The sequence below is a fragment of the Pleurodeles waltl genome, chromosome 3_1 (assembly GCF_031143425.1).
Source record: "Pleurodeles waltl isolate 20211129_DDA chromosome 3_1, aPleWal1.hap1.20221129, whole genome shotgun sequence".
NCBI classification, from domain to species: Eukaryota; Metazoa; Chordata; class Amphibia; order Caudata; family Salamandridae; genus Pleurodeles; species Pleurodeles waltl.
In genome coordinates this window covers 1,524,068,227-1,524,082,833 of record NC_090440.1, presented here as the reverse complement: position 1 = coordinate 1,524,082,833, position 14,607 = coordinate 1,524,068,227, and positions in this window count along the sequence as shown.

The window sequence follows — 14,607 nt, the reverse complement described above, 5'->3', positions numbered from 1 at the left end:
ATATTTGTATGTGGAGAATTTCACTGCGAAAGACATTTGTGAAGGAAATGTATCCCTCAAAAACTTTTGTCAGTGGAAATCATTTCACTAGGCTAAGTTGAGTGAAGTACACAAACTGAAAATTTGTCAAATAACAATGTTTTGAACATCATAATTCATCTGTACAGTTTATAACTTTGTCCACCACTAACAAATACATTTCTCATCCTGATCCAACGATCCAATCACTATTTGAGTGATGGTCCATGCTCTAAAGTTCACACATTTGATCAAGATATTCTTTATGTTTAAACTTTCCAATTCTGATCCTTTGATCCTGTGTTTTATGCTCAGCACATTGTCCTCTAAAAGAGAAAACTGTTTCTTATGTGCACTCTCATTCATAGATAAGACTTAGGTTTCAGATTAAACTTGTGCAGATGCAGAACTCTAACAAAATTGTCTCATCCAACAACGTGTACAGATGGTAGTGCCTGCATTGCTCGCATATGATAAATGCATGCTCCCTATGTTGCTCCACGCTTCCCTCTGTGAAATGTAGAGAACACTAATTCAAAACTAAAGATATACATTTTTTAAGTCTACATTTCTATTTTACTGTGTGTGAAGCACAAAACAATAGGCCTAAACAGTTTCCTCTTTCACCGGTGATTGCCTGCATCCTGTCATCTTCTCTGGTCATTGATGTCATTCACCCTCCCCACATTCGCCTAAGATAATAAATAGCATATTACACACTGAGGATCATATTTCTATATTAAACATTGGCAGTTGCCACTGTGTGGGTATACTTTGGCCACATTTTCCACTTTTTGGATTTGCTAATAACTTTTGATCTCATGGACTGTTTTGGTATTCACAAACTACAAGAGTAATTTTACTACTAGTAATTTTTCTAGTAGTACAATTACACTCGTAAAATTACCAGTATTAAAATTACACTTGTAGTTTATGAATCCCAAAACAGTAGTAAGGTTGCTACAGAAAGTGTAAACTTACACAAAAATGTAGGTTTACCTTTGTGGTTCAGGCCCTTTGACTTTATTCCCAACAAAAGTTGAAGATGCTCAGACAATGAACCTCCTCCTGTGTTTTTTCTTTCCTTTGATGGCATGAAGATAGCAAAGGCCACTTGTGTAGTTAGTGCTTATTTTCCTTTTTCTGGAAATGTCTTCTGGAAGAGGCACTTGCCTTTTTCGAGAGGCCATAATAAAGTTGCTTCCTTCTGATTAATAACTTTTGTGTGCATTTGGAACCAGCGGCAGCTGCCGCATAATGTCAAGTAGATCTGAGCCAGCAGATGAAAATAAAATGATAATTAAATATAGTTTTATCTTTCATCTCCTCTATTAGCCGGGGGGCAACTGCTTCGCCATTGCGAAGAAGCCACCCCTGTTTAAAACCAGGTCACATAAGGTTGTGTCATGCGGTTTGCCAAGTTACTACAAACATTCTGCATGAGGGTCAGTTACAAATATCTGTCTACAGCATTTCACACTATGATGGAATCTGAATGATTTTCGAGGAGGTGTCTGAAACAAAAACAAGATAAACATCAAAACCTTGCTGGCACATGTGGGATCTGTCACAACCTTAACACTAGAAACTCAGAGATCAGATCCGAAAGTCTCAGAACTTCATGCTTCTGGTGAAATGGTTTAATGATTGAGTCGGAGGCAGGAGAGGTTCAACTCCATGATCCATGAGAATGAGGCCCTCATTACGAGTTTGGCGGTCTTCGGGCAAGACCGCCATGCAAAATCCCACCACCATCCCGCCAGTGTTGGTGGTACAGTGTCAGCCATATTACGAGACAAAAACACCAAGCTGACAAAACACAGCTAGGAATCAAACACCGCCAGTGCCACTGACAGCGAAAGAACGACTGTCCATCCGCCGGGCCCACCACACCGACACCATTCCACCCCCCATATTATGAGTCACAATTCAGCACAGTGGAACATACATGGCGGTAAACCATTGGCGGTGGGCACCGCGGCGGGCTAGAAATAGGCAACATCAGATTGGACAGGCCGAATACCCCACACCTGAAACATATACACACACCACACACATCTGTTCACTGCACTATAATACAGACCCCGTCATACGCCCACAAACCCTTGTGAATATTGCCATGAGCCAGAGATATACGGCCAACGAACCACTGCACATAGAGCAAGAATCCACATGTTGCACACACCCCCATGACATGTCACGCCACAAGCACCCACGCTTCACTGAAAATGAGTTGCAGGTCATGGTGGACGCGATCATCAGAGTTGAGCCACAACTGAATGGGCCACACATACAGCAAACATCAATGGCCAGGAAAACTGAGCTAGGGGAAAGGATCGTCGATAGGGTGAACGCAGTCAGCAGCTACCCACGCACAAAGGAGGACATCAGAAAGAGGTGGAATGACCTCAGGGAGAAGGTCCGTTCCATGGCGTCCAGGCACTACGTCGCCCTCAACAAGACTGGTGGTGGACCTCCACCTCCACCCTTTGACCTCACAACCTGGGAGGAGAAGGTCTTGGACATCATGCATCCCGAGGGTCTGACGGGAATCATTGGAGGGATTGATACTGGTAAGGAACCTATACCCCCCTGAGCACTAACTACTCCAGTCCTGCATGCCTCCCAAACACCTACCACTCCCCATACTATCACAACCCACAAGAATGCACCCCCCACTATCACCCCACCTTCCTACTCTGCATGCCACACCACCCCTCTCCCACCATCCACCCACCCACCTTGCACAATGCATGCTAAACCTTCACTATCTCCTCAACTACAACTCCCACAATCCATCACTAGGCATGCCGGAATCGAGTCACACTCACACCTCACAATGGTGCACCTGCATGGACATGCATCCCACAGCCCACCCAGACTGCTAGCCACAACCACCTCACTACCAATGCCAATTACAGAAATGTCAAACAGCAAACTCACAACTACAATTGACAGGACAAGCATGGCCCAAAGGCCAATCACCATGCAGTGCAAGCATTGCTGCAAATGTCATTGCCATCCCCGGGTAACGATTCCACCCACTGCAAGCGGCACACCATGATACTACAATGAAATTCCCATGTAATAACTCTCACCCTTTCCATCCACAGTGAACCCAGCTCCTGCCATCCAGCAGAGGATGCCAGGGTCTGACAGCCCTTCCCAGGATGAAGGCCCCAATGGATGTCTGGAGGAAGACAAAATGCCTGGGCCATCCGGGGCGACTGGCCAGTCCACCTCCAGCAGCCCCAACCTAGACACCCGGACTCACCCTCCTGTGTGACTACTACACCATAGCTTGCCCCTCCTCCTCAAACATGTGCCTCAGGGACCATTCAATTAGAGGTGTGCCCCACAGTACAGGGGCCCGAGTCAAGGCCACCCACACAATGAAGGCCTTGGTGCTACTAGGAGTGGGCACACTGTGCCAGGGGCACAGGCACAGGGGGGCAGGGCTAGTGAGAGGGGATCTGTGGTCCAAGGGAGGGGACAGCAACAACTTCAGACTGGCCAGGAGGCCCTTAACCAGGTCCTGGGTGCATACTACCAAACCCAGGACACCATGGCCCAGATCCTCACTACCCTTCAGGAGACCCAGAGGCTACAGAGGGAGAACCATCAGGAGGCCATGCAGCAGTGGCAGACCCACAATGCCACTGTGGCCACCATACAAAGGGTGCTGACGGAACTTGCCACCATCCAGCATCAGTCCACCTCCCACCAGCAGGCCCCTACCATAATCCAGATCACATCTGAGCCCTCCATGTCTGACACAATCAGTGGAATGGAGGCCCTGCCACAGGACATGCAGGACACCAGCACCCCTTCCCTTGTAGCTGAGAATCCCCCACGCGAGAACATCCAAACAGACATACAGCCTTGACTGATGCCAAGACCACCGCCAGCAAGTGAGCCACGTAAGAACATACCACCTTGTGTGTCACAGTGACACCCTGTTGACTGTCCACCGTCATAACACCTTTTTCACATGGCCATCACTCTGGACAATGACTCCCCACAGGTGGGCTTAGTACTCTGATGATCCCACTCACCGTCACCCCACTCATCAGCCCTTGCACTTGTATCATAAAAATAAACACCTTTGAGCACAGTTTCTGTCTACGTCTTTATCTACCATGAGTACATTATGTACAGCCAACACACATGTAACAGGAAGACCATTGACCTACTAAGTAAGTGCCAGAAGGGGGAACAATCATAAACAAGTTCTGTAATACAGTTAACAGCACCACATCTAAAGTAATGTGTACACACTACACCCACATTGAATACACAGCCCTGGTAGCAGCTCTGCACACGGCAGACAATGCTACTGGTTACAGCGCATGGCTCTGAAACATACCTGTATGTCAGTGGAAGTACTGTTGTATCAGCTCTGCTCTGGAATCAGCTGCATCCTCGTCATCATCCTCCTCATTACTCCCCATGTTCCCTTCATCAGCCACTGGTACAGCTGCACCCTCCTCAGCATCCAGTAATGGGATATGATGTCTGATAGCCAAACTGTGCAACATGCAGCACGCTACAATGATCTGCCACACTTTTGCTGGTCTGTACAGTAGGGCCCTTCCAGTAAGGTGCAGGCACCTGAATCTGGCTTTCAGCACTCCAAAGGTGCGTTCCATTACCCGTCAGGTCCTACCATGGGCCTCATTGAAACAGTCTTCTGCTGCTGTAGTCGGATACCTGAGAGGTGTAAGTAGCCATGGCAGGTTGGGATGACCAGAGTCACCTATGTGCACAGAGGTAAAAGGCATATTGAAAAATGTATTGAAATCTGGAAGGTGGTGTAGAGTGGGCAGAATACAGAGGCACATATATGACACAATACATACCGATGATCCAGGCACGTTCCCTTTGCAGTAGTGCCATCAGGTGTTGAATGCTGCTGTTCCACAGTATGTAGGCATCATGCACTGACCCTGGGAACCGGACAGTCACTTGAGTGATGTAGAGGTCTGTGAGGCATACCACCTGAACATTGGTTGAGAGACGTTTTTACGGTTCCTAAATACCTGTTCACTCCTCCTGGGTGACACCAGGGCAATATGGGACCCATCAGTAGCCCAGATCACAGGTGGCACATGTGCCTCAGTGTAGAAGGCTGCTTTCACAGTGGGCAGATCGTCACGTTGGGGGAACCTGATATGGCTGCCAATATTTTTCAGTAGGGCACATAGGACGTTCTTCAAGACGTTACTGAAAATGGGCTGGGACATTCCGGCAGCCCAGCCCACTGTTATTTGGAAGGACCCTGAGGCAAGGAAGTGGAGGACTGCCAACACATGTCCTGTGGGTGTAATGGCATTGGGATGACGAATACGAGGCTGCGGGTCCGGCTCCAACAGCCTCACAAACCATGATGGTTTGACGGTTGAGCTAATAGCCCTGGATGATGTGCCTCTCTCCAAGGGTGGCAAGATCGACAAGGGGCCTGTAGACAGGAGCACTCTTCATCATCATTCTTCCACCATACCTGGGAATAGGAGGGAGTGGCAATCATTATGTGCATGAAGGACTGTGTGGACGCAGCAGAGCTGTGCAGAGGTCACTATTAAACCTCCATGACGCGCCTCGTAAACCCCCTCTGCACACATTGTAGTAGTAAAATGGCGGCAGCCTGTCCTGCATGCACAGGACAGATGGAAGTCAGCGCATTCCGCTGGCGTGAGACGTCATGGCGGTAGGCAGTTGCAACCGCCGTGCAGCTCCTCATTGGTTAACATGGTTGCCTATGGGAGACATGAGCCAATGACGATCACCGCCAGCGGTGACGGTGATGTCCACGGCGGCCATGTCCGCTATTTCATGTGCTCATGTTCACTTGACTCCTGGCACACGTGCTGAATATACCTCAACTGCGTGTGCTGCTTTGTTCTGCCACTGGTAGCCAAGATGCCACGTGCTGCAGGGGATAGGGCCCAGCCTTCACACAGGAGGAACTTGAGAAGCTTGTGGAGGGTGTCCTACCCCTGTATGCCCAGTTGTATGGGGCACCAGGGCAGCAGGTGAGTACACTATGATTGTACTATCTGTGAGTGGTACGAATGTGGATGGGGGCCTTGGGACGAGGATGAGTGACTTGTGGAAGGACCTGGCTGTGTGCTGTGAGGACAACTGGAAGGTTGAAATATGCGTCTGTTCATGGGATGTGTTGTGTCCAATGCAGTCCCTAAGATGCCACGCTACATGACTGTCTCCTTCTCTCCGTGTTATCCATGCAGGTGAGTGCCCATCAAAAGAAGGGGATCTGGCGTGCCATCGCCAAGCAAGTGCGGACCCTGGGGATCCATGCCCGGCGGGGCACCCACTGTAGGAAGTGGTTGGAGGATCTGCGATGCTGGGCGAGGAAGACCGGAGAGGCCCAGCTGGGGACGTCCTGCCAACTAAGGAGGGGTGCCCATCGGACCCTGACCCCCCGTCATATCCTGAATTTGGGCGGTGGCGTACCCTGAGGTGGGTGCGCGCTTGAATGCAGCACAGCAGCCACGAGGGGGTGAGTTCACATTCGTACCAGGTGTTAGAAATGGGGTCTTTGGTTGACAGTCAGGTTACACCCTGTTCAAGCAAGAACCCTCACTCTAGACAGGGTAAAAGAGAATCACCCTCAGCTAACCCCTGCTTACACCCTTGGTAACTTGGCAGATCAGTAGGCTTAACTTCAGAGTGCTAGGTGTAACATGTTTGTACCAACACACACAGTAACTTAATGAAAACACTACAAATGACACAACACCAGTTTAGACAAATAGGAAATATTTATCTAAACAAAACAAGACCGAAATGACAAAACTCCAACATACACAAGTCAAGTTATGAATTTTTTAAGATTATACTAAAAAATAGCGCTTAGAACCACAAAATGCTTCGATGAGGTGTTAGTACGGCGTCGTGACGGAGTCGTTCCCAACAACCCGACACCAGCGGCGCCGGTCACTGATTCGCGTCGACCCCCAAGTAAGTACCTTTGGTGAAGAGTGAAAACAAGTTGATGCGCGAAGTCGGGGATCGCGGCGTCTGTACGAAACGTTGAATCCGCCCACTTCGAGTAGCGCCGATCACGACGTGGTGCGGTGACTTCCACGGAGTCGCGGACTTCAGCGGGGCTCCAGCGGCATTGGGCCTGCGAAGGTCGTCGCATTCCAGCAAAGATCACGGAGTCGGTTACAGGCGGCATCACCGGATTCAGCAGCAGCATCGGTCCGAAGTCGTCCGAAGTTGACTTCCTTGGATTTCCACCAGCTTTCCTTTCAAGGGCCCAGGAACTGGATAGTGCACCACTGTCAGAGCAGGAGTCTCTCCAGAGACTCCAGGTGCTGTCAGAAAGAACTCTTTGCTGTCCCTGAGACTAAAACAACAGGATGCAAGCTCTAAATCAAACCCTTGGAGATTTCTTCACATGATGGAAGGCACACAAAGTCCAGTCTTTGCCCTCTTACTCTGGCAGAAGCAACTCCTGCAGGATAGCTCCACAAAGCACAGTCACAGGCAGGGCAGCTCTTCTTTCTGAGCTCTTCAGCTCTTCTCCAGGCAGAGGTTCCTCTTTTTTCCAGAAGTGTTCTAAAGTCTGTGGTTTTGGGTGCCCTTCTTATACCCAATTTCTCCTTTGAAGTAGGCCTACTTCAAAGTAAAGACTTTTTTTAATGTGAAATCCTGCTTTGGCCAGGCCCCAGACACTCACCAGGGGGTCAGAGACTGCATTGTGTGAGGACAGGCAGAGCCCTTTCAGGTGTACGTGACCACTCCTCCCCTCCATCCTAGAACAGATGGCTCATCAGGAAATGCAGACTACACCCCGGCTCCTTTTGTGTCACTGTCTAGTGTGAGGTGCAACCAGCCCAACTGTCAAACTGAATCAGACAGGGAATCCACAAACAGGCAGAGTCCCAGAAATGGTATAAGCAAGAAAATGCTGCTTTCTAAAGTGGCATTTTCAAACACACAATCTTGAAATCAACGTTATTAAAAGATGTATTTTTAAATTGTGAGCTCAGAGACCCTAATCCCTACACATCCATCCGCTCCCAAAGGGAATCTACGCTTTAATCAGATTTAAAGGTAGCCCCCATGTTAACCTATGGGAGGGATAGGCCTTGCAACAGTGAAAAACAAATTTAGCAATATTTCACTGTCAGGACATATAAAACACATTACTATATTTCCCACCTTAACAATACACTGCACCCTGCCCTTGGGGCTGCATAGGGCTTACCTTAGGGGTGCCTTACAAGTAAGAAAAGGGAAGGTTTAGGCCTAGCAAGTGGGTACACTTGCCAAGTCGAATCTACAGTTAAAACTGCACACACAGACACTGCAATGGCAGGTCTGAGACATGATTACAGAGCTACTTATGTGGGTGGCACAACCAGTGCTGCAGGCCCACTAGTAGCATCTGATTTACAGGCCCTGTCACCTCTAGTACACATTATTAGGGACTTACTAGTGAATCAAATATGCCAATCATGGATAAACCAATCAACCATATAATATACACAGAGAGCATATGCACTTTAGCACTGGTTAGCTGTGGTGAAGTGCTCAGAGTTCAAAAGCCAACAGCAACAGGTCAGAAAGAATTAGGAGGCAGGAGGCAAAAAGATTGGGGATAAACCTGCATAAGCAAAAAAGTCCAACGACTAAGTTATGTGGTGAGTGATAGGTGCAGCCTGTGCAGTGTGTGAAGGCTGTGGAATGTGTACTAGGTAGCCACTGTATGACTAGGCTTAGGACACATTGATGCCGGATGTGCTACATACATGTGTTCAAATGCCGTGCAGGATGTGAGTTGGGGTTACCTTCACTGCTAAGTGGCATCGATGACAGGGCAATTGTGTAGTACATGAGCAGGGTCTTAGATGTGGACATGGTTCCTGCTTCTGGAGTCCATATACATCGTACTCCCAACTATCCTATCAGTGGTGCCAGGGCCATATGCCTATCTGCTGTCTGCTGGCATGTGGTGCATGTGTAGTCTGCGATGTCTGATGTTTCACATCATACAGCTATATGTGCTTGGGTTATGTGGCTGTGTAAGTATGCCTCCAAACGTCCATAGAGTACAAATTTATTTTGGGTCTAGTGATCATATGGAGCCATGAACCAATGGGGTGGGTATGACATGTGTCGAGGGTATGGCTTTCATCCTGTACAGGATTGAATGTGTGTCAGCATGTGTGAAACTCATGAGCATGACTGAGGTGGCACACATGGGCTATCTTTGTAGTGGCATGTGTGTGTAAAGGCTTGGCATGTAATGACATGACACTGGAGTATGATGTAGTGACTAGTATGTGGCTGTTGTGCTGACATTGACCACTTGCTCCCTGTTTCTCTTCCTCCCAACCTGTCTCTCATTGTCCAACTCTCCCTCCCCCTGCTCCTCTGTCTTTGTGTGCAACAGCATCATCTGGCAAAGGAGAAGGGCACCAGCAAGTGGGAAGCCGCAACCCACGGGACCTAGGAGGCTGATACCAGCAGAACTGAGGGGACCAGTGGGACGGAGGGGGAGTGGAGCACCATGGGGGAGACAGAAACATCTAGATTCTTCCTCCGATGGTGACTCCCTGGTGGTGGTGGATCCTTCAGGCCCTATGCCTGCACCATCCTTGTCCGCCACCTTCCTTACCAGCACCGCCCTCCCTGTAGCTCCCCACCCAGTTGTCCGTGCCCGCTCACCCAGGAGGGTGGGCATCTCCTTCACTGCAGGCACCTCTGCCCCTGCCCCAGTCAGCCCTGCTACCCTCAATGAGGAGGCTATTGACCTCCTGAGGTCCACCTTTGTTGGGCAGACAACCATCGTGAATGCCATCCAGGGACTGACATCCCAGATGCAACAGTTAAATGTGTTCCTGGAAGGCATTCACAGTGCTCTATCTGCCCTTCAGAGATCATTTCATGCTCTGACCTCGTCATTGACGGCAGCCAATGTTCCTTCTTCTTCCGTCCCCCCTCCAACTACCTGTTCCCACTCCCACATCCCTCTCCCATTTCCCATCCAAAGCACACTTTCATACCAGCATACATCCCCACAAACAGACCCAGAAAGCAAGGACATTCACATGCACCAACAAACACCACCACCGCCATGCACACACCCACCATTCAGACGCACACACACCAACATCCACTACCTACCCTGACTCCCCCTCCTGCTCCCCCTTCACAACCACATCCCCACTCATACCTGAAGACACCACATCATCAGTCCCTGGTCCAGACACATATCTTGTCACTGCTACCGTCACCACAACAGCTGACCCCCATGCATGCACCCCATACACCACATCCGCATGCACCACAACAGTCAACACAACCACATGCAGCGCATCCACCCTACCTGCACAAACTACCCCAACATTCACTCACACATTCCCCCTGCCATCTCCCTTTGTCTCCTCCACTCCTCCTCCCAGTACACGTTTACACCCACACTCAGCCACCCAACACACACCCAGCACACACATTTCATACACCCACGCACCAGGACCCAAACCATATCCATTTACAAACCTATCAACCGTCCCTTCTCCCTCCACTCTCAAACGCCTAACCCATGACCTACACGCTGTCCCTAAAATGAGATTCCTGCATCTGTTTTCCCTGTTCCAGTCTCCTGGTCCAGTCCCTGTTCCCCCCAAATGCCCTGCTACACTTCCCAGACCCCTGCCTTCCACCTCCCTGCCCTCCTCTGGGCTGAGCCATGCCCTGGTCCTCTGGGCTCAGCAGTCTGCAGTGCTGCTACAACAGGCACACCTGCCCCTCACACCTCCAGCCCTGGTAGCACTCCATCTGGGTCCCCTGCTTTGGCGGCTTTCACCGCCGTCACACCTAAGAAGGCAGGAAAGAGGGACAAGACCAAGGCAACCCCCTGACAGCAGGACAATAAGGAGTGGAAGTCTGCTAAGAAGAGGAATGGCCACCCCATCCAAACCCTGATCATACACTCCCACCCCCATCCCTGAGGTGCCTGCATGGCCCATTGATGCCCCTGCCCTGTGGAGGTCTGCTCATTGTAGTTAGGAGTCAAGTTGGGCAGTCCTCACATTCCCAGTGTGCTCGGGACTTTTGAACAATGAGACACTGGCCCTTGTGGCATCTTGTAAATAGTTATTTTCTTGGGATTTTGATATTTCCAACGATAGTTATCTACAACGGCACCATTGGTGTCGGTGCTACATAGCTTGTCCTGGCTTTCCTTGTGCATGTATGTATGGTGACTGTGCGTTTCTGCGTGTGTGTGTGTGTACTAATGTCCTTCCCTCCAGTGTGTGATAAGGATGGGGTACTTATGGCTGGTGTCTATGTCGGCGTTGCTGGTCCTGGATGTCAATGGCCAGCAGGAGCATTGGAAAGGCTTGCAATTCATGTGCCATGGCGCCTACATATGTGCATGTGTTCCAGGAGGTGGGTGCTTCCTTTTATGTTGTTCGTTTCCACCATGGTTTTCGCAGTGGTTGGACTGCCCGAGAAGTCCTGGTGGTGTGCAACCTTGTAATACAGTGGGTGGAAACTGTCTGACCGACGAACTGAAGGGGCCTTCCGCCGGCAACAGCGGTCTGTCCACACTGGCGGTCCTGATGGAAACTTGACTGTGTTCTGCAGGTGCCTTCCCAGTACTTGTAGCATGGCGGTCTGTACCCCCAGTTCTGTGGCGTTGCAACCGCCGTCTTTACCGCAGCGGTCCACTGACTGCCAAATTCGTAATGAGGGCCTGTGTGTCCATTAGTAAAGAGTATTTCATGATGCCCTTGTGCGGCGCATGTGTGCCATCTCCCAAGAATACTCCATACTTCATGAAGGTCATAAGGTGTGCCATTGGAAAAATGTGATGCCACGGCCACACCTTTTTACCTGTTAATTTATGAATTTACCACACTTACCAAAAATCTGCATCTGGTACATTATTTGCAGGGTTAAGAAAAAAATTGTTCCTTAGGCAAATGAACCAAAAGTTATAAAAATGACATAGGTTGCACTGATAACTCTGAAAACTTTAGCTGGCCAGCTGCAGCTGCTGATTGTTGTATTCAGGGATATGCAAAGAAAGTGTAAACAGCTCCAAATCATGTAAAAAGGGGAGAATTGTGTCTCAGCAGGAAACAAAAACTTTAAATGTATAAATTCAAAAACGGTGGGAAAAGTGATGTCTTTGTCATCAAACTGTTTTGTGCCACCATTCACACAATTTCATCTTCACAGGACAGACACTGTTCTAAAAGTAGTTGTAATGACAAGAAGGCACTCGGGCACATTTAACAATATTTCAACCAGTGAAGCAAGTCGCCTTGCTGTGCTGCACTGTATGAAATGGAAAGGGCGGTAATGCGCCATATTTACCATATTAGAGTGCATTACTGTCCTTTCCTTGCACTGGCGCCCTTTTGGCTGCCTAGAGCCAACACAGGCACCCTTGTGCAGTGGCTCAAAGGTGCCAGCATTACACACAGGATTATTTAGGGATTGTTTATTTGCAGGAAGGTTCACCTTACTGCACAAAAACAATCCTCTAGGGCATTTTCCTCTTTCAATGTGGGCTGAAGAATGCAAGGAGGCCTTGTTTGGCTTGATAAATAAAACTTAGTAGTTGTGTCAGCCTTGCGCCCTTTTGGGAGGGTTATGAGGATTCATATTCTTTCTCATAAGTAGATGACTGGCAGATTGTGAACTTTGGTTCATGGGTGTGTGTAACAGATTGACCACCATAGGGTAGACAGTGTGTCATGGGCCGTAGTGTAAGAAAGGAATGCCCTACCCAGCAGCTGCTTGAAGTATAAAATACAGCAATGACCAAGATTAGTGGGCCCTTCAGGCCATGGGCCCCTGTGCCACTGCACCTGCTGTACCAGTGGAAGCTAAGCCTCCTGTTTTAAGACTCGCTCGGACACACTGAATGCTGAACAAAGAAATCTGTCTCTTATCCCCGGGCTTGTCCCACACAGAAAAAGTCCCTTTGGCAGCAGATGTTCAAGTTGTGAACCATGAAACCCGGACGGATGTCTGGAGTTTCCGTGAAGCAGTGGGCTCGATCCCGTCATAAAGCCGTGGTTATGAGAAGTCATAAACGACCACACGTTTAGATTTCGTTTAAAGTTTTAATTACAAAATTGAGTTCGGTTAAACTTATAAACGGCACAGAGGCAAGCAGGGTGCCCACCACAAGGCAGACAGACGTCTCACTTTTCAAACGGAGGTCTTGCATTAGAAGAGCAGATAACGGCTTTTTCTTAGAAAGTTCAGGAAAAAGTACATTTACAGCAATCAGTGAGCACGCATGCAAATTCTCGGTTTACACTCAGCGTGCAGAGGCGGAGGGAAATCCAGGGCGCTGAGGGTGTGGCGGAGAAGTCGCTGTAATCAGCAAAGCAAGGCGTTAATTAGAGTTGAGAGCTTGAGAAAATGTCTTTACTGGTGAAAAACAGGTCTGAGGTTCAGAGCTGGCCAATTTCTTGGAATTTACGTTTGAGTGAAAGTAACGTTGACTCATGCAGAGAATAATGACAGCAATTTAAAACAGTGCTGAATCGAGCTGGCATTTTTTACTATCAGTCAGGGAGTTTACGAACCTACGCATTTTAGTTAGAAAATGACACACTTCACGGAGCTGTGGCAAATATATTTAATCCTAATTCACTAGGGAGATAAACTCCTGTTGTAGCACCGACTTTGTTTATTCTACTCTGATTCTGCACCAGCACTTTTCATTACTCTTACTCCTACTCTTCCTCATCACAGTCCTTTACTTGAGGGAGATGCAACTTCAGAAAACACAAGTTTATAATTCGGTGATGGTAAGCCTCGCCCCCTCTGAGCAGGATGTCTAGGAAGTACGGATGCAATTGTGATAAACAATATATCTGAAAAATATATCGCTGCACAGTTGATAACGCGTCCAGCCCTTATAAATTACCTGTACCTGGACACGTTGGAGGTCGGTGAATCTTTTAACCGAGTCGGGCTCTCCTCATCCTCAATAGTCGAGTCACTCAAATCAATAATCAATAACTGTTGTAATCGATAATCAATACTCAATTAATAGATCAATATAACACATCAGAAATCAATAACAGTTGATATTTCTGCGCACCATGACCTTTCAGTCATGAATAACCACACCAGTTTATTAAAAGTTAGTGAATTTATTTCCCTATATTAACAAAGCTAGCACGATATATATGTGTCTCAAAACCAATTGATATATGTATATGAACATTACTAGCTGTCCATAACGGCGGAAGAAACGCAATCTACGTAAAATCTGAATAATGATACACTCTGTTATAGCAATGCAGATCACCAATGTGACTAACTGTATTTGACTAATTGCATACATTCGGTCAGCATAACAAGATTTCAATTCTTCATGGTACATTGAATGAATACCTCGACTAACCTCTAATTAGCATTGGCATGTGGGACTTCATGCAAAACGAATTTAGTCAACACAAATTTGGAAAACTTCTAGCTAGGATCCTATCAAAAATAGCAGTTGGTACCTAAAAGGAAAAACACAATGCATAAATCATTTATCCTTCATATTTACCAAATACAACCAGCATTCAAGAAAAG